Genomic DNA, 20,507 nt, shown 5'->3' with positions numbered 1-20,507 from the left:
CTGCAGGCACACTAGTTGGAAAGATCGTGTACAGATTCCAACTGGTTAGGGGGCGGAATAAGTAGGAGATCAGTGGTCTGTCCAGTAGTTTTTTTAATGAGTGTATACTATGGAACGATTCTGGACCGGTGAAGAGGTGGCCTGAATAAGCTACTTGGCCTTCAACAATTGTAGCTTCTCAAAAAATATTTACTAGCCTCTGTACTAAAACATGCTTTAGTTAAAATCCTGTTACAAAGCATATTACTTAATTTCAGGCATAGAAACTTGGGCAATGAAGAAACCACAAGGCTACCTAGCAAGAATTTTAAGCCAAAAGAGGAGAAATGAATGTGCAGAAGTGAATGCAGTTCTACACAAAAAATATATCTGTACACATTTTCCTTGTAGAGAATGTGGCATTGAGGGATGGAGAGGGAGTCAGCACTTAATAGAGGATAAATCAGTAAATTTGAAACCAAAGTTTGAGAGGCTTTGGATAATCTGAATAAAGCAGAAAACAAGAGGAAAATGGAGAAGTCTTGATGAGATTAAATAAATAAAAAAAATAACCCCTCATCAAGACAACTCAAATATAAAGTTTTATTATGTTATGGTCACTATTACCAAGTGGTTCAGCTATATTTACCTCTTGGACCAGATCCTGTGCTCCATTTAGAACTAAATCAAGAATTGCCTCTCCTCTTGTGGGTTCTAGGACTAGGTGCTCCAAGAAGCAGTTATTTAAGGTGTCAAGAAACTTTGTCTCTGCTGTTACCACTCAAGATAGAAATCCTGGATAGTCCACTGTGGATAGTTCTCAGCCGCAGACAAAAAAGCAAACAGAATGTTGGGAATCATTAGGAAAGGGACAGATAATAAGAGAGAAAATAACATATTGCTGCTTTATAAATCCACGGCACGGCCACATCTTGAATACTGCTTGCAGATCTGGTCCCCCAGTCTCAAAAAATATCTACTGGAATTGGAAAAGGGACAGAAAAGGGCAACAAAAATGATTAGGGGTATGGAACAGCTTCCATGTGAGGAGAGATTAGTAAAACTGGGACTTTTCAGGTTGGAAGAGATGACTAAGGGGGAATATGATAGAGGTCTATAAAATGACCGGTGTGGAGAAAGAAAATAGGGAAGTGTTATTTACTCCTCATAACACAAGAACGAGGGGGTCACCAAATGAAATTAATAGGCAGCCGGTTTAAAACAAACAAAAGGAAGTATTTCTTCACACAACACACAGTCAACCTGTGGAACTCTTTGTCAGAGGATGTTGTGAAGGCCAAGACTATACCAGGATTAAAAAAAAATAACTAGTTCATAAGATAAGTTCATAGATGATAGATCCGTCAATGGCTATTAGCCAGGATGGGCAGGGATGGTGTCCCTAGCCTCAGTTTGCCTGGTGGTGGCATGGGTGACAGGGAATGGATCACTTGATGATTGCCTGTTCTGTTTATTCCCTCTGAAGCACCTGGCATTGGCCACTGTTGGAAGACAGGATACTGGGCTAGATGGACCTTTGGTCTGATCCAGTATGCCATTCTTATATGCTATATTATTCATACATTAAAAAGAGCTAAATTCAACCATAACTATTGAGTCATGATTGCATTTCCGTAACATATTTGCATGAATAAAGAGTTCTGAGTTATTGAAAAGCACACTGGGTAGGGTTGCCAACTTTCTATTTGCACAAAACCGAACACCCTTGCACCGCCCCCTGTCCCACCCCTTCTCCGAGGCCCCACCCCCTCTCACTGCATCCCTCCTCCCTCTGTTGCTCGATCTCCTCACCCTCACTCACTCAGGGGGTTGGGGTGCGGAAGGGAGTGAGGGCTCTGGCTGGGGGTGCAGGCTCTGGAGTGGGGCTGGGGATGAGGGGTTTAGGGTGCAGGAGGGTGTTCTGGGCTGGGATTGAGGGGTTTGGAGGGAAGGAGGGGTTCAGGACTGGGGCAGAAGGTTGGGGCACAGGTGGGGGTGACGGGTGCGGGCTCCGGGCAGCGCTTACCTCAGGCAGCTCCCAGAGGCAGCGGCATGTCCCCCCCTCCTGCTCCAATACGGAGGTGCAGTCAGGTGGCTCTGTGCACTGCCTGGTCCACAGATGAAGCCCCATTGGCCACGGTTCCCGGCCAATGGGAGCTGCGGAGCTGGTGTCTGGGGCAGGGGCAGTGCCCAGAGCCCCCTGGCTGCCCCTATACCCAGGAGCTGGAGGGGGGTATGCCACTGCTTCCGAGAGTCTGCCTGAGGTAAGTGCCACCCGGAGTCTGCACCCCTTACCCTCTTCCTCTCCCTTGCCCCAGGGAGCCTGCCTTAGCCCCACTGCGCCACCAACTGGACTTTTAATGGCCCAGTCAGCAGCACCGACCGGAGCCACCTGGTCCCTTTTGGACCAGGCATTCCGGTCAAAAACCGGACACCTGGCAATCTTAACTCTGAGTTACATTTTCAAATAGTGCGTGTTAAGCCCATAGTTGAGTTTGATTTGCAAGACTACATGCATAAAAACTTAGTAGGCAAATCAATTGCACCTGTGAAAAAAAATTGCTATGTGCGATTATCTTGCATAAGTTCTTAATTATAACATGCAGTATTTGAAAATCTAGCTTTAATTTCTTACTGAAGTTTGAATTTGTTTTATGTCTAGATAAATAGATGCACATACACAAGAAAACTGTTGCTTGATTCTGAAATTACACAAGCCTTGTGTAAATTGTACTGAAATAAGAGAGCACCACAATTACACACACCGCTTACAAAACGCATAAAGGTTCTTGCTCTGAAGAGCTCATATTTTAACTCACATAAATATAATATGCAGGACAACAGCGTAAATGCAAGAAGACATAAAAGGCCAAGATTTTCAGAAGTGGCTAGTGATTTTGGGTGCACAACTTGAGACACCATAGAGGGGACTAATTTACAGAAACTCTGAGTAACCATCTTCTGAAAATCAGGCCCCATTAAGGTGTCTCACTGCATCCAAAAATCTAAGGACCCAAAATCAATAGTCATTTTTTAAAACCTGGGTCAAAGACAGCATTAGTGACAAGAAAACCACAGGAAATCTTATGTGTTTTTAGGATGGATTTGAGGATGGGTTGAAGATCACACTGCATAAGGAGTTGGAGGCTGTTCCAAGTGTATTGCAAGCATCTTTAAGGTGATGTTCTACTATGAAGACTATATAAAATTGCCACCTTCTTAAGCAACAGATCTACACTTTGTGCATATTCAGTGATATATGTTTACATTAATGACAAAAATACTCCTGTTAGCAATGCAGAGCCAATACAGCCAAGACCCCAAGTCTTCAGAGTACTTAAATGTGCTTATCTTGATTTCAGTGGGACTTAAGCACATGCTAAAGTGCTTTGCTGAATCCAGGACTAAGGGATCAAAGGGATGTTCAACTGAGTTAACTTAATATGACTGACAAACCCTCTTATAGCATGTCCACGCTTGGGAAAAAAGGTGTGTTTTTACCAGGTATTAGCTAACGTGGTAGCTAACATGGTAAAATCCAAGTGTGGACAAGACAGTTATCGTTTTAACACATTAGCTGGTTGATGTAAACCCGAGGCTCTACCCTAAAAGTAAACAAATGGAATAAATTGCGAACACTAAATTTGACTTTTGCAGTTCTTTAAAATTCATTTATTTATGGCTTTATCAACAACAGGAAAATTTAGGTTTATGATGTCCATTTAACTTTATCTTAAACAATTCGCATTATTTAGCAGGAAGCATTTTTAGTTCAGGATAGGATGTTTGGGGGTTTTTGGATACCTTTAAATTACAAGTCACAGTGCTAACAGCATGTGGGAAATAGAAAACATCAGAATGGAGTTCAGCAGCCACTGATGGAGTCACAGAAGTGGCATTAGATAAATTATAGTGGAATGAGTTGTAACTGCTGTTCTCTGCTCCATTTGTTATAGTGATTGAGATTCAGCTGTTCAGCAACAGTAGTGCTGGGGTTTGTTAGGACTAAGCAATTACTGAAGCAGTGTGGAGACTCTACCAGAGAGTGGAAAAAATGACGTGGGAGGGATGCAAAAAGAAAAAAGATCTAAGAGAGTGCAACATAAATAAAATAAGAAATCAAATAGGCAGTATAATGAGGAAAGAATACTAAAAGGAAGAAACGTGGACAAAGTACAATGCAGAGAGAGGCACTGGAGAATGACAATGTTTGTGGGGTGTGGAGGAAACATGGAAAAGCTGATTTAAAACTAAATAAAAAAACAGAAAAGTGGGAAATATAAAAGACAACAAGAACTAGAAACCTGTACTGAACAATTTTTTTAAACCAACTACTGCATAAGCAACATTTATAAATTAAAATTAGAGTAATTTTTTCCAGGTTTGCTTTGTGAAAGGCAAACCACTGCACAAACCACCAGGAAAACTGTCCATAATGAATCTGTGAAATTAAGGTACCAAATGCACAGAATAAACCAACCAAGGAGGAATATTATGCTGGAGAATTAGAAGGATTAATTATAAATCCCCCCCCCCGAACAAAAATAGCAGGGGAATTTAGGGACAGGGGTTGTATACGATATTTTTAACAAATTATTTTAAATAGACTAGATTTCAGGTTGACAGTGTCTCTCTAAGATATGTAGAAGAAAAAAGCTCTAACTCCAACAATTCCATTACTAGACTCCCTTGTAGGTCCTCTTCTCCTTCCCTGCCACCCTCCATTTTGAGATTACACCAATCACCGTAAGGTCTAGGCACCACTATTTAGTGCACTAATTATTGAAATAGTAATTTCTTTGAACCCTGGAGACAGGCAATGCAGTTATAGTACTTGGGGAACTTGTAAACAAAATTGTTATTTTTCTGACCTACACTTTTAAAAATACATTCTGACAACATTTTTTTCAGAGACAGTGAAGTGGACAAACTAGAAATGTTTTTCCAATTTTCATGTTTTTGATGCTCACTGACTTGTAAGTTTTTCAGTTTCTCTGTTTCCAGTACTTCGGGATGTTTTAGGCTAGAAACTGATATCTCCAACACACCAAAATATCTCTATTTCCCCATAAAATATTTTACCAGAAAAAGGATTTTTTAGCCTATGGAAAGGAGTTATAAAATGTGCATTGTAAAATGATCTATGTTGCAACACCACACAGAAGAATATAGGGCCTATGTACCGCTGAAATTAGATGCAAATCCCGCAGCATACATGTTTGATTGATTTTTGGAGGGAAACAGCAAATCTCAAGAAATCCAAACATGGGTCAAATTTCTACACTCTGTCCTAAGCGCCAGGCATAAAGTTCTACAGCTTGGAACACCCCAAAAAAGTAGCAAGGAAGAAGGATCATGCACAGTCAAAGAAACAGGACTTGGGGAATTTTTAAACTTCACTGAGCTGAGAAAGATTAAGTATTTCTACAAAGCAAAAAGTTTAGTACACGTGAAGAAGTATGGACAAAAATTAAACAGATTCCCTCCTGTTCGATATAAGTGTTTAGGAAAGGCTGTTGGACACAAAACAGCAAGCACAGCAGAAAAAACATGTCTGTTCTCATCCCCAAAGTAAAGCATTTCCCCACACTGAAATCCTTATCCCCCATCTTGCCAACAACAGCTTTTGATTTTTTAAGGCAGACTTCCTGAATCAAATGGAGCGTTAAGCTTCAAACTGATTGAATGAATTTGAAAAAAATACATAAATTAACCATATCTTAACCCAAAGAAAGTTTAAAAAAAGAGAGAAAAGAAAGTATTGTTTGCCTTACCATGATGGTGATAATCCTTTTTGTTTTTTTACAAAAGAACAAGCAGACTATGAGTTATGAGATGCAGTTGCGTGTGCGTTAACAAAAAAAAACTACTCCTCTATGATCCTCTCAGAACTTAGTCCCCCTCCCCAGTTTTTCCCCCTTTCTCCGCAGAGTATCCAATTTAAAAAAGAAAGTAATATCTGATCCAAGCTCTTCTGATTGATAAGTCAAGTCATCTGGCAGGCAGAAAATGACATCTACATGAGGAGTTCAATTACAGTTGTGACACTTGGGTTTCTAAGGGTTAATTAAGGAGGTGAGTCCTTTAGTAGATGTAACATCAAAAAGGGAAGAACCTGCTGTAAAAATTAAGGAGGCAGAGTTTGGCAGATGCCTAAATGCATTAATTAGCCTACACGACACAAGAATGCAGACATGCAATGCAAGGGAAAAAACCCACACATCTTTGTTCCCATAAACTTGATTCAAGTTTACTGATCTCCATTTAAGGTACGTATCCCTTTGTTCAGCAAGAGATTGGTCCAAACTGACATCCATATTTATTTAGCTCCTGAATAAATACATCATAGAAACATATTTTTCCATGGTCTAATGGAAATCACCACAAAGTATTTGAATTTAAAAAGAATACAGGAAGCAGCATGTATGTGTTCTATATTACAGTCTGCAGGTCTCTCATTCCTCTGTATTTTGTGAGATTACATTATCTTATCTCAAGTTTTTATAGCTAATTAAATAGCAATATCTAGAATTACAGCAGGAAGTCTAATTTAGTCCCTTTTTTAAAAAAATGGCATTTCCTGATGTAAGCAGAGTCAGGATGAGCTCCACCCTGACATCTGGTGGTGAGGTGTGGCAAGTTGTGGAAAAGAACATCTGGGGCCAATCTCATTTGCATAGGCACACCCACCCCGCCTAGAATGAGGCCATAGCTGCCCAAATGGTCACTTTGGCTGCTGTGAGATCCCCAGTGTCTCTGTTATTGGGGTAGGAAGAATAAATTATTACCCTGATTATGGGAATCAAGGACAGTGGAACTATACTTGGCCTTTTGTTATGATGGAGGGACTCGCCATCAACTAAGTAGCACTCGCTAGGCAAGGGACATGGGTTCCAAAACTCTGTGAATTGAGAGAGGCTAGGGATAGGTATTAATACCTGGTGGTATAGGCCCCCTGGTGAGGGCCTTACATGCTAATTGCACTTCCTCCTCTGTCCGCTGTGGCATATCAGAGCTAATTTTGATTCCATTAGGAGTCCAGTTACAGGCTGCTGAGCTGAATTCACTTTGGGCTGATAGTGCACTAGCACTGGGGCTCCCCTACTACAAACTGAAATCACAAAAGAGCTAAACTGACTAAGAGCTGAAATCACTGAGCATTGTGTTAAGTAGTGGGGGAGCCTGAAGATATATGGTGGAGCAGTCTGCGAGACAGCGAGCAGAGCAGCTTGTAGAGCAGAGCAGTTTGTGGGACGGCTGGCGGAGCAGAGCATTACAGTTGGTGGGATGGTGAGCAGAGCAGCTTGTAGAGCAGAGCGGCTGGTGGAGCAGAGCAGTTTGTCGGATGCCTAGAGCAGCTCATGGGGCGGCTGGCCATCAGCTTTGGACCACGTAAGGTGCCCCTTAAACCCCCCCCCCCCCCATCTCCACCCAGGTTGGGAGGTAAAACTCTACAGATAAACTTTTTAACTCTGGGGCTGCCCTGACCAGGGACAGAGACTTTTGGGTCGTGGGACTTTGGGTGATTTGGGGTTGCTGGACTCAAGAACCAAAGGGAAAGGACATACCCCCACTTTGCTTGGGGTGGGTTTTTTGCTCATGGGTTGTGTTATGAATCCTGTTGGTGGTGTTTCCCCAACATAATGCCACATTGTTTCTCTCTGTTATTAAAAGGCTTTTTGCTACACTCAGACTATGTGCTTGCGAGAGGGGAAGTATTGCCTCTTGGAGGCGCCCAGCGGGGGTGGTATATATTTGTCCCAGGTCACTGGGTAGGGGGCTCGAGCCGGTTTTGCATTGTGTTATTGGAATGGAACCCCTAGATACTGAACCCGGCCCTTGTTGCTGCCGACTCTGACAGGCAGAAGGGTTAAATTTTGCGAGCAGAGTGGCTTGCGGAGCAGAGCAGCTTGCGGGACGAGCCCCCAAAAATGAATACTGTGAGTCAGTGCCTCATCACCTAGTCCAGCACCTTTACGTGAGTCAGGGCCAGAATGGGACAAAGTGGCCTTAAAAGCTTTGGTTCTGGCCACAAGAGGATTCCCCTGGAATAGGGTCTGTGGAAGACAGTGGTAACAAGCCCCCTGGGATTAGTGGCTAGGTTAAAGCCCTCATAGCTCTCTGTGTCTCTTGGTCTTGTAAGAGCATAAAGCCAATATATAAACCGAAAAGAGAACAGTGGATCGGATTGAGAAGAAATTTCACAAGAGCTTACAACAGACAGCGGCATATGTGACATTTGGTTTGGAGACCAGCTTTGCAACATTTGAGATAGAACTAAATATATTCTTTTTAATGGGTGTTAAACATTCACTAGGGTGAAGAATGAAAATATTCTGTCAAACTATGAGTATTTAAAAATGAAATTAAGATGTTCTTAACCTTAATTAGAACTCCTGTGGAGGATATCAAATATGTACATAATTTACCTAGAACATTTGATTGTATAAAATCTTTTAATTGAAGTGTCTCTCCAGTTTGGCACTCAAAAATTAAAGTATCCACATTAGTGGCCACTTCTGAAAATTTGGGCCTTAACCTCTCTGGGCCTCTAAAAGCCCATTTGTAAAATGGGTTTAATAAATACTTATCCACCTAGGTAAATTCTTTGACAGCTACAGATGAAAAGTGTTAAGTCCAAAGAACTATTGTTATTTTTACAGTGAGTGTTATCCGGACTTTCAAATATAAAATGGGCTCTCCAGTCATTTTTGTTAATTACAATATTATTAAGCATTTCTCCCAATTGTGAGTAGCACTATGCCAAATGTCAGTGTTCTCCTGTAATTCCCAGAGCACAGAAACTAATTGTTCCAAAAATTATTGGATAGAAACGCTTATTAGTTAGGGTAAGTGTCACAATTATATTTCTGAAACCAACACTCACAGGAACAGAAGATGAGAATCACCTAGTGTATCACTTCCCCGGATACCTAGGGTTGTGAGGCACCTCGCTACCACCTGCCCTTAGCAGGAGCAAGTCTTGTCTGTGCCTGCTGGGGGTCAGCTCCCCAACCCCACCACCCCTGGACACCACAAGCACTCCCCTCCAGGCCTACCCAGGCTATGCTCTTACACTACAGGTTAGTGATAGACACACTCCAGCCCTCACGCCTTTTGAGTGTCTCCTTGGAGTGATCAGTCCCTGGTCCACTGGACACTCACAGAATTCCTAGCTTCACTACTCCCGAAGACACTGTAAATACCAGCTTATGGGTTTCCCTTCAGCTCACCGCTCCATTTAACACACGGCACTTATGCATGTATATAGTGAAAACAAGTAAAAGTTTATTTAAGAAATAGTAGAGATTTAAGTGATAGCAAGTAGAAATATTACAAACAAACAGTTTCATGTAAAATAAAATAACAGAACCTAAACTTACTTAACTAGTTACTATCAAGTCTTACAGTTTTGTTCACTGGCGTTTTTCAGCCATGTAGGCTGTGATCCCTTTCTCATGAAACAAAACACACTCAGCTTGTCTTCTCAGTGAAGGATCCAGGGATTACCTGAGTATCCCCAGTTATACCCCAAAAACCTATCCTTTTTACTCAAACAGGATGTCCTCCTGCTGTTTGTTTTTTTCCTGCAGCTTTCCCCTTGTGTGACATCTGGTTCAGGAATACAAATAGGTCTCCGCTATTTGTGTGGTGCACGCAATACACACTTGACTAGATAGAGAGATAAGCATCTCCTACCCCATGTAAGACTCACTGGCTCTAGAATCTGGGCCTATAGAGCTGCAACCCAGCAGCAGCTGTAACCAGCTTGCACTTCACTACCCACAATCCACTGTAGACTTAGACCACAGGAAGTCTGCTTCAAGGGGTCTGACAGGCAGCAGCCTCATTGCTCCTGATTGCTTTCCTGCCCTATATAAATCCAAGGGGCATTCCAGGAAGTGTCCAGCAATAATGTGGATCTCCTGGAGCTACTGTGACCATTCCTGCTCTTGAACTCATGGCTGTGACCTCCGCTTGATCTGGACTTCACCTCCTGAGCTGGACCCTGAAACCTAACTCTGACCCTTGGTGTTGATCCTGGCCTGGAACCTGGACTATGAACTCCTCTGCTACTCCCAGCTTCAGGTTTGACCCTGTGCTGACCCTTGGTCACGACTGCCCTTGTTAGGATCCTGAAACCTCTGCCTGACCAGAACCTATCATCTTCTGCTGACCTGTCTTCACTTACATACTTTCAGAACAGTTCTCAGTATAGATATGTAACTCCTTAAATATCATCCATCCATACATCTTGCAGTGATATTACATTGCCTCTATATAAATCCATGGTACACCCACATCTTGAATACTGCATGTAGATCTAGTTGCCCCATCTCAAAAAAGTTAGATTGGAATTGGAAAAGGTTCAGAAAAAGGAAACAAATTATTAGGCGTATAGAACAGCTTCCATGTGAGGAGAGATTAGTAAACTGGGGACTTTTCAGGTTGGAAAAGAGATGACTAAAGGAAGATATGATAGAGGTCTATAAAATCATGACTGGTGTGGAGAAAGTAAAGAAAGTGTTATTTACTCCTCATAACACAAGAACAAGGGGTCACCAAATGAAATTAATGGGCAGCAGGTTTAAAACAAACAAAAGGAAATTTCTTCATACAATGCACAGTCAACCTGTGGAACTCCTTGCCAGAGGCCAAGACTATAACAGAGTTACAAAAGGAACTAGATAAGTTAATCAAGGATGAACTTATCTATCAATGGTCCATCAAGGATTATTAGCCAGGATGGCAGGGATGGTGTCCCTAGCCTCAGTTTACCAGAAGCTGGGAATGGGCGACAGAGGATGGATCACTTGATGATTACCTGTTCTGTTCATTCCCTCTGAAGCACCTGGCATTGGCCACTGTTGGAAGACAGGATACTGGGCTGGATGGACCTTTGGTTTGACCCATTTTTATGTTCTGATGTAATGATTAGGATGACCAGTGTGTCAGTGGCTGTTGGTAGAGACCTCACATTTCACCCTTTGATGCACTATTATATAGTCCCAGAGGATCCCTAAAAACCCTTGTGCTCCCCTTATGCCCTCTGCCGGTTGACATAACTGGGTCCATAGGACACCTCTCACCACAAAGAGACTTAGGCATTCTGATGATCAACATTTCAACACCTAACTTTTAGTTGCCTAGAATTTTCTAGGAACAAATCACTGAAACAACACAGAGCCACACACTGCCTGTTAAGTGCCTAGGCTCCTTACATAATGCACAGGGAGAGAGAGGCACCTTAGAATCAGATCCACAAAAGCCAGAGTCCTAAGCAGGGTGCTGCCTAAGCCAGCCAATGGGAAATGCTGAGGAGAAGGATGTCATAAGCCCCGCCCCTCTCATGGAGATAGGCATCTCCCTACAGCCAGGCTTAGATGCCTATCTCTGCTACCAATCCGCAGCTGGAAACAGCTCTCCTGAAGTCATATGGCTCAGATGCTTAAGCCATTTCAATGAGAATGAATTAAGTACTTCTTCACTCCACACCAAATGGCTGGCGGAGGAGGAGGTGGTAGTAGTGCCTACCTCGTAAGTCCCAGGCCAGGGGTTACAGCACTGACCTAGGATGCAAGGAACCCAGGTTCAACTTCCCCTCCCTCCCCTGCTGTCTATTTTGAGAATATTTGAACAGGTGTCTCCCACTCCTCTCAGGGCGGGGGCTCTTAACCACTGAGCAACAGGCTATTCTGATGTGGGGGTCTCTCTCTCTCATTTAAGTTGTTCTATTTTGGATAAATATTTAGTCATTAGGCCAGAGAGTGCATATGAGAATGACTCTGTAACCCGGTGGTTAGGGCACACATCCAGGAAATGAGACCCAGGGTTCAGTGCCCCTGCTCCAAAGACACACTAATTATTTCTCGAAAGTGGAACAGGGAGCCTCACATCTGAATAGTCCATATAGACCATGCTTGGGGAACTCTCCTGAGAGGTATGGGGGGCCCCTTTTCAAATCTATTCTCCCTAGCAGACAGAGGGGGAAACCGAATGGGGGACGCCCGCATCCCAGGTGCGTGCTCTAACCATGTGGTTAAAAGTGGGTAGTGGCACCACCACCACCATGACAATTTTGAATAGGACCTGATCTGGTAGGTGGACTCTGAGCCTACATCAGGCCCAGCTGATGAGGTAGACGAAACAATGTTTATCTTCCCCCAGTTTGTGGTTCACACTGGAGCTTAGGTGGGAAACACGTGTGTCACAGATCTTAGCAAGCATCGCTTTTTGGCTCACTAGCACAGCTATGAGGAGAATCCAATCCTCTCTGCTCTGGATCACAGAGCTTCTTCAAGCTCCTAGAGCCTAAGCAGGCTGCAGCACTGGTTCCTCCCCTGGGGCTCTCTGGCACGTTTCCTGGGCACTGACTCTGTCTGTTACACTTCTTGGCAATGGGGCTCCTCAGCCCACCTGCTCTAGGAGCAGTGCCGACTCCCCAAGATACTCCACTTATTAAATAACACCTCTCTCCCAAACCTCCACCCCAAAGATGTGAAGCTACTGGTTTGCAGTCTAACACACTCAGCATCACTCAGTAGAAGCAGTAAACACCAACATAATCTGCACAGTTTAACACCTTTATGCACTTTCATACTTAATCATGTAAAGTACAGAAGATACAGACCCATACAAAACAATAACATTAAATGCATGTCCCTGACTCAGTTTCCTCACCACTCCAGGGCATTCTTTGAGCTGGGGTCCAAGTCCCTTGTCTTGTCTTGATCCCTTAGGCTGCCCGGGATCAGGAAAGTGCACAGGGCCCTCCTTTCCCCATGAGGCTGCTACTTGCTGGGTGACCTCTTCCTTCTGGAGCCCCTCACCCAGCTTCTGTGACCTTGCTGTCTCCAGTTCTACCCTACTACTTCCTGTCTACCTCCCATATTCTTGTGTGTTTCTTTATTTAAACTCTGACAAGTCATCTGCTCTCTTTTGTTTGAGTCCTGGTAGGTTTCCACTGGTCCTACCCCTTGCCCTCTCACTCCAGAGGAATCAGCAAAACTGTTTTTTCTAAAGATGTGGCCTTTTAAAATACATATACATACATACACGTTTGATTTTCACATAACTTTTGAGGCCTAAATGCCATCATTAATCTTAATTATTTCCCATTGTCCCTGTGTATTTGATTCTTATTTATGCATTTTAAAGATGCAGTTTACAAGAAAGTGTGATGCAATTATTCTGATAAAAAACTAGGTTTACACAGCAAAATGTATTATGTTAAAGTCAAATCCTTGTCTAAGGACTGACTGTTGTACTTAAACTGATTTTAGGTGCCTCTATTTATCTGTCTAAATGTTGCCTGTCAAGATTTTGAAAATTATCTTAATGAACAAAACATGGGAGGAAAGTTTTTCCTGCATCCAAGAACTTTCTTTTGTTCAAATCTATCCCCATTTTGACCTCTTACTCAAAGAGTAATTTAGGAAATGCTTTGGCAAATGAGGACCAGAATGAATGTCTTGGGGTATGTCCCACAGTATTCTTGTCAGCAAGTTGAAGTATGGGCTGGATGAATGCACTATAAGGTGGGTAGAAAGTTGGCTAGATTGTCGGGCTCAACGGGTAGTGATCAATGGCTCCATGTCTAGTTGGCAGCCGGTGTCAAGTGGAGTGCCCCAGGGGTCGGTCCTGGGGCCGGTTTTGTTCAGTATCTTCATAAATGATCTGGAGGATGGTGTGGATTGCACTCTCAGCAAATTTGCGGATGATACTAAACTGGGAGGAGTGGTAGATACGCTGGAGGGCAGGGATAGGATACAGAGGGACTTAGACAAATTGGAGGATTGGGCCAAAAGAAAGCTGATGAGGTTCAATAAGGATAAGTGCAGGGTCCTGCACTTAGGACGGAAGAACCCAATGCACAGCTACAGACTAGGGACCGAATGGCTAGGCAGCAGTTCTGCGGAAAAGGACCTAGGGGTGACAGTGGACGAGAAGCTGGATATGAGTCAGCAGCGTGCCCTTGTTGCCAAGAAGGCCAATGGCATTTTGGGATGTATAAGTAGGGGCATAGCGAGCAGATCGAGGGACGTGATCGTCCCCCTCTATTCGACATTGGTGAGGCCTCATCTGGAGTACTGTGTCCAGTTTTGGGCCCCACACTACAAGAAGGATGTGGATAAATTGGAGAGTCCAGCGAAGGGCAACAAAAATGATTAGGGGTCTGGAACACATGACTTATGAGGAGAGGCTGAGGGAACTGGGATTATTTAGTCTGCAGAAGAGAAGAATGAGGGGGGATTTGATAGCTGCTTTCAACTACCTGAGAGGTGGTTCCAGAGAGGATGGTTCTAGACTATTCTCAGTGGTAGAAGAGGACAGGACAAGGAGTAATGGTCTCAAGTTGCAGTGGGGGAGGTTTAAGTTGGATATTAGGAAAAACTTTTTCACTAGGAGGGTGGTGAAACACTGGAATGCGTTACCTAGGGAGGTGGTAGAATCTCCTTCCTTAGAAGTTTTTAAGGTCAGGCTTGACAAAGCTCTGGCTGGGATGATTTAATTGGGGATTGGTCCTGCTTTGAGCAGGGGGTTGGACTAGATGACCTCCTGAGGTCCCTTCCAACCCTGATATTCTATGATTCTTGGACCGTGACGCATAGTACATTTGTTTTAAAGAGATAATTGAAAGAGCACTCCAGTTTATAAAGCAATAATTCAGTTACCAAGTGAATAGAATAAGAAAGTAAAGATCAATTATTTTTTCATAACAAGAGACTGGACATTGGAAATCCAAAGCAATCCTTTCATTGTGATTATTATATTGCAACTAGAAAAGGAGTACTTGTGGCACCTTAGAAACTAACCAATTTATTTGAGCATAAGCTTTCGTGAGCTACAGCTCACTTCATCGGATGCATAAAAGTGGAAAATGCAGTGAGGATGTTTTTATACACACAGACTATGAAAAAATGGGTGTTTATCACTTCAAAAGGTTTTCTCTCCCCCCACCCTTGCAACTAAAGATACAAAGTGATAAATTACACGTGTTCCAATTGTGTTGTACATTGTACAGTGTGCAAAGGGGGAAGGATCAGGCAATATGCACTGCTATGAAGGACTGATGAGCAAAGTACATCAAAAGCTTTGTGCTGTTATCCTATCAGTTCTAAGGGTGCAGAGCGACATTGTCCACATGCTGACCTACATGGTTCTGTAGCAAGGCAAAATGCAGCTATGATCACACCCAAAGAGAGCAAAGCCTGTTGCCAAAATCCTAAAACTCATTCAAATAAATTATGCAAGTGCAACTGGTACAAGAAATGCATAATGTAAAGCAGTCTCTGACTCTCTGCATAGGTCACTGCACAATCATAGCAACAGGGGCTGTGAAAAAGCAATTGATGCAAATGGCAAATTCACAGGATTCCACTCAGCCCGAAAAAGAAAGGGCATGAATATGCCCTCCAAGAAGAAGGGGAAAAGATGTTTGATATCATTATGAGGAAGAGTGTGCAGTAGCATGAGCAATGGCACTGTGGAAATGTTGACGTGCTGGTGTAATTGATTGACATATAGAGGCAATACAGCAGGATAAAAGGATGGCCATGGTTCACACCAGATAACCTAGCATATGTCGCCATCCTTTGAGTATTCCCATAACTCCTTGCAGAGCGTCCATACTGGCTCATAGGCAGCAAGTCTCTAACACTATCTGGACTTTGCTTGGGGCACGGAATGTCAGTTGTCTATTAATCCAAGGCTGATAACAATACACACTGTCACATGTATTACTCAGTTGCCTGCCTGAGCCATCTGGTAAAGAGTTGCATTTCCACATATGGGAACGCTTTCCTCTACTGGACTTTTTTCTACAGTTTGTTCATAGCATTACATATAACTGCACATTTGCAAACCCTAGTGCCAGTTAATTTCTGGTGCTCTTATTCACTGAGGATGAAATTCAACCTTGTGCATTGGGCCAGCACAAAGGCTATGCAGTACTTAAGCCACAATTTGACAGTATGGGCCTTGTGATGGTTCCCCTGTACCAGGAGTGAACTTTACCTCAGTATACAATTTTTTTGAGCTACTTGGAAGGACAGGGTCCAGAGTGAAACCTGCCTTAAGCAGCTAGCCATGGATCAGTAAATATGGGTTGGGTTTTAGTCAAAAGTTAAAAAACGCTACTGGAAGCCTGGGAATACTTCAAAGAGGTCATTCAGAATAGGGGTTGATTTCTTGAAGTGGATCTGTAGCGCAGGTCTCACTGGACATATTTTAAGCTTTTCTCAGTCTTCTCAGTCTTTTTTTTTTCCTAATAAAAATGAAGCTTCCCTATACTTGTTCCATATCTCCATCTTTAATGCTAGAACTTAGGACACCTTCCCCTTACACAGATATGGAAGAAATGCATGGTAGCATTATAAAAATGCATCACCTCCCCATTTTTTGCATTGTTCTTATTGTTCCCTAGGACCTATGTTAGCTATCAACAGTAGTACTAGCATCTCTGACCAACTAGAGCTCACCAACTCAAAGCTGAGCTGCCACTAGAGAACAGCAGAAAAATGGAGAGTCACAGAAGTATTTAATGCTTCTATGAATCAGCCATAATAATCAAACATGGAGTAAAGAAATGGTATTTTGATGAAGTAGAAGAGATGAGGTTTTAGATGGCTTGGGAGGTAGAAAAGATGGTGTTAAGGACACTGGGGCATGGCCACTAGGTAACTCGAGGGGATGGAAAACCATGAGTGTCGATGAAGCCCCCTCGCACTAGGCCTAAGTGTCCTTGGCCCCCCCGCCTGGAGGCACTCGCAGCAGTTATGCTGAGAATCTGCAACAATATGTTGCAAAGTCAAGCTGCCTGAAACTAAACAAGGCCAAACAAAGCAAATATAAAAAAAAAATGCTAAATAAAGCAGCTTTATGTATAATTTAACAAATAATACAATAAACAAAAAAATTAGCTGGTACCTGCATTGGCTGGCTATATGAATATTTAGGGCAGCTTGCTATTAAATAAGTATGCTAAAAAAAAAAATGTATAAGCCTGTGTAACTTCCTGCTCTGGGTGCAAAATTTGAGATTCTATTCTCCCTGTACCTTTTTGCAGCTGCAAATAAACTTTTCTGCTTCTCCACCCCGTTGTAATTATTGGGTGAAACACATCGGGTAGCGAACCAACCCCTGCTGTTGTTTTGCCTCTCGGCACTGGGTGCCGGCAACAGCTTTTGGCGTCCCTGGGTGGGCGACGAGGCTGCTATTTAGCCTTGCCCGGACCCCTCCTGGAGGTCGAGGATTGCAGCGAGAACAGACGCCCAGCGCGCACCAGTGAGTTCATCGGGAGCCTTGGAGGAGACGCGATTTGATGAACCCCAGAGGGCACAACAGTGCAACGCACTCATATAGTGGAGAAGCAGCTTTATGTATAAAGTTCCTCGACTGTGAGGAACCGGTCCCTTGGACATAGGGGAGAAGCAGCTGCAGACGACGGTGAGGAACCCGTCCCTTGGATAAGGTAGGAACCTTTTGAAATCCAGATTGTATGCTCTGTTGGAACCTGGGGACGCCCAGAGTTACCCTGTAGGTATGGGACAGGGACAGAGCTTGGGGGTTAGGGCACGGTGTATGCCCCTAGAATGCATTCTAGCAAACTGGAAAGTATTTGGTGTGGATCCAATGACTAAGAGCCAATTAAAATGATTCTGTACAGTTGACTGGCCTCAGTATCAACTAGAGGACCAGGAGTGGTGGCCACCAGGAGGGTCATTTAATTACAATACGATTCTTCAGTTACTCCTGTTCTGTCAGAGAACAAGGAAATGGAATGAACATATGTATGCACATTTGTTTCTGACTATGTACTCAACCAGATATTTTACAGCACTGTAATCTGACTCCGACTGGTTCGGTAGGCTAATGTTAGTCCCCAGACCCCCACCCCCACTGTAATGGCAGAGCCGGTGTCCCCTTCGGCCCCTACACCCACACCTTGTAAGTCCCCAATGGTTGGTCTATACCCCTTAATCACCGAAACTAAAGTCGCCTGGTCTGGATCGGACAGGCGTCCGGCCACGACTATGCAGGTTTATACTCATGTGCCCTTTAATCCTGTGGATTTGGCTGCTTTCAAAGCACAGGCAGAAGAGTTTTCCACCAACCCAAGCAGGTTTATATCAGTTTTTGAGGGGTGCCTCAGTAGTTACAAGCCAGACTGGGATGATTGTAACATCCTCCTGCGAACCTTATTGTCTGAGGTTGAAAGACAACAGGTTGTGTCCAAAGCAAGGGAGAAGGCGCAGAAACGGTACGACCAGGATCGTATTAATGTCCTGACCCGGATGCACAAATCCCTCGAGCAGACCCCAGGTGGGATCCAAATGATCATGGGGATATGATCCGCCTTACCTCCTATAAGGAGTTGCTTTCGCATGGACTCCGTCACTCGGCTATCTGACATAATAATTGGGCGAAGCCATATGAAGTAATGCAGGATTTAAAAGAAAGCCCAGGGGCCTTTCTACAGCGTATGCGGGACACAATTTGACAGAACACTAATGCAGACCCCGATGATCAGGCAACTGAGTCAATTAAGGGAATGTTTATGAGCAAAGCAGCCCCTGATATTAAGAGAAAGTTACAAAAAAAAGGAGGATTTAAGGGGCATAACCATGGCACAAATCTTAGAGACTGCAAACCGAGCTTATAGTCTGAGAGAGACAGAAAAGAAGGAAAAGCAAGTAAGACCAATGGTAACAGCGGTACAGGCCGGCACTTTTAAGGGAAGTGACCGGGGAGGAAGGGGCCGCGGACGCAAACGTCCGGGCTCGCAGGAGAGACTACTGGGTCGCAACCAGTGTGTCTTGAGTCAACAAGAGGGATACTGGAAAAATGAGTGCCCAAAGAGGAAAGAAAAGGGGGGTGCCTCTGATGGCGATGGCAGAGCAGGAATAGGGGCGTCGGGGAGACGGACCACCCTACCCCCGGAACCCCGAGTAAAGATGCGGGTGGGAAGCTCAGAAATAGATTTTTTAGTGGACTCTGGAGCGGCACGAACTGCTGTAAATCGACCCCTTCAGTTGCCAGTAGCAGATTCCCTTACTGTGGTGGGAGCTACAGGCGGGGACACCAAGTGCCCAGTGTATGCCCCAGCGGAATGCGCTTTGGGAAACAGGACTATATCCCACAAGCTGGTATACCTCCTTGAGTGTCCAACACCTCTGCTGGGACGGGATCTGCTTTGTTGCCTCGGTGCCACCCTGCATTTTACTGAGGGGTAATAACCCTTACCTTACCCCCTGAGAATGCATGGATCGTGACCCTTGCAGTTGAGCCCTCAGCCATGCAAGCCCCAGAATGGAGCCCGTGGGAAGACCAGGTGTACCCCCTCGTGTGGGCATCAGGGATTCCAGGAAAGGCCACCCACCAGACCCCCATTACTATTCAGCTCATACCAGGAAAAGGCCCAGTGCAAGTAAAACAGTATCGAATCAAGAGGGAAGCCAGAAAAGGTTTACAGGCAACTATAGATCGACTCCTAATGTATGGTATTCTCCGGGAATGTCAGTCAGCCTGGAACACTCCCATTCTACCCGTACAGAAGTCTGATGGCATGTATCGGCTGGTACAGAACCTAAGGGCAGTCAATAAACGGCTTAAGACTTTGCACCCTCTTGTCCCTAACCCGTATACCTTATTGGCTTCTATAGGGGAACAGTATACCCATTTTTCAGTCCTCGATCTAAAAAATGCTTTCTTTACCATCCCAGTTGCCACCCCGTCACAAAAAATCTTCTCCTTCAAGTAAAAAAAACAAAAAAAAGTTAAAAAGCAACTTTGCTGGACAGTGTTGGCCCAGGGATTTAAAAACTCCCCCACCCTCTTTGGCCAGGCTCTGGCCAAAAACCTAAAAAAATAAAATAATAAAAAGGCCCTCCTTCTGCAGTATGTAAATAATTTGTTAATTGCCACTGTGGGCCAAACCCCCTGCCTTAAAGCCACCGTGAGCCTCCTGAATTTTATTGGACTCCAGGAATATCGGATAGCACAAAGTAAGGCTCAAATCCTTCTCCCAAAGGTATGGTACCTCGGGTTTCACGTACAGCAAAAAAAGCGTCAGCTTTCAAGCAAAAAAAAAAAAATCTATCAAATTCCTACCCCAAGTAATCATAAGCGGCTCAGGGCATTTCTGGGTATGGCAGGCTTTTGCAAAATATGAATCCCAAAGTTTGGTTGTGGGCTAAACCCCTGTACAACTATATAAAAAAAGCAAATCATAACCCCTTCTTTTGGACCCCAAAAGCTAACAGGGCATTTAAAATCCTAAAAAAAAACAAATAAAAGCCCCAGCTCTGGGCCTGCTGGATCTCTCTAAGCCGTTTCAGCTGTATGTACATAAACAAAAAAGGAATGGCCCTAAGAATGCTCACACAGCTGTTAGGAGCATAGAGACGTCCCGTGGCTTATTCTTCTAAGCAACTGAATCAGGTTGCAAAAGGTTGGCCAGCATGTTTACGGGCGGTCGCAGCTACTGCCCTAGTGCTTAAAAAAGCCAAGAAGCTAACATTAGGAGG

General features: G+C 43.9%; 1 protein-coding gene across 1 annotated transcript in view; it reads right to left on the bottom strand.

The window, feature by feature from the left end:
• The window catches only part of CRYBG1 (crystallin beta-gamma domain containing 1), a 150,795-nt gene that overhangs the window by 67,125 nt on the left and 63,163 nt on the right, over positions 1 to 20,507 (bottom strand). The window lies entirely within an intron of this gene.

This window comes from Caretta caretta, chromosome 3 (assembly GCF_965140235.1).
Source record: "Caretta caretta isolate rCarCar2 chromosome 3, rCarCar1.hap1, whole genome shotgun sequence".
Taxonomy (NCBI): domain Eukaryota; kingdom Metazoa; phylum Chordata; order Testudines; family Cheloniidae; genus Caretta; species Caretta caretta.
Note: the sequence above shows the minus strand (reverse complement) of the source record. Positions and strands in the feature narration are given on the sequence as shown.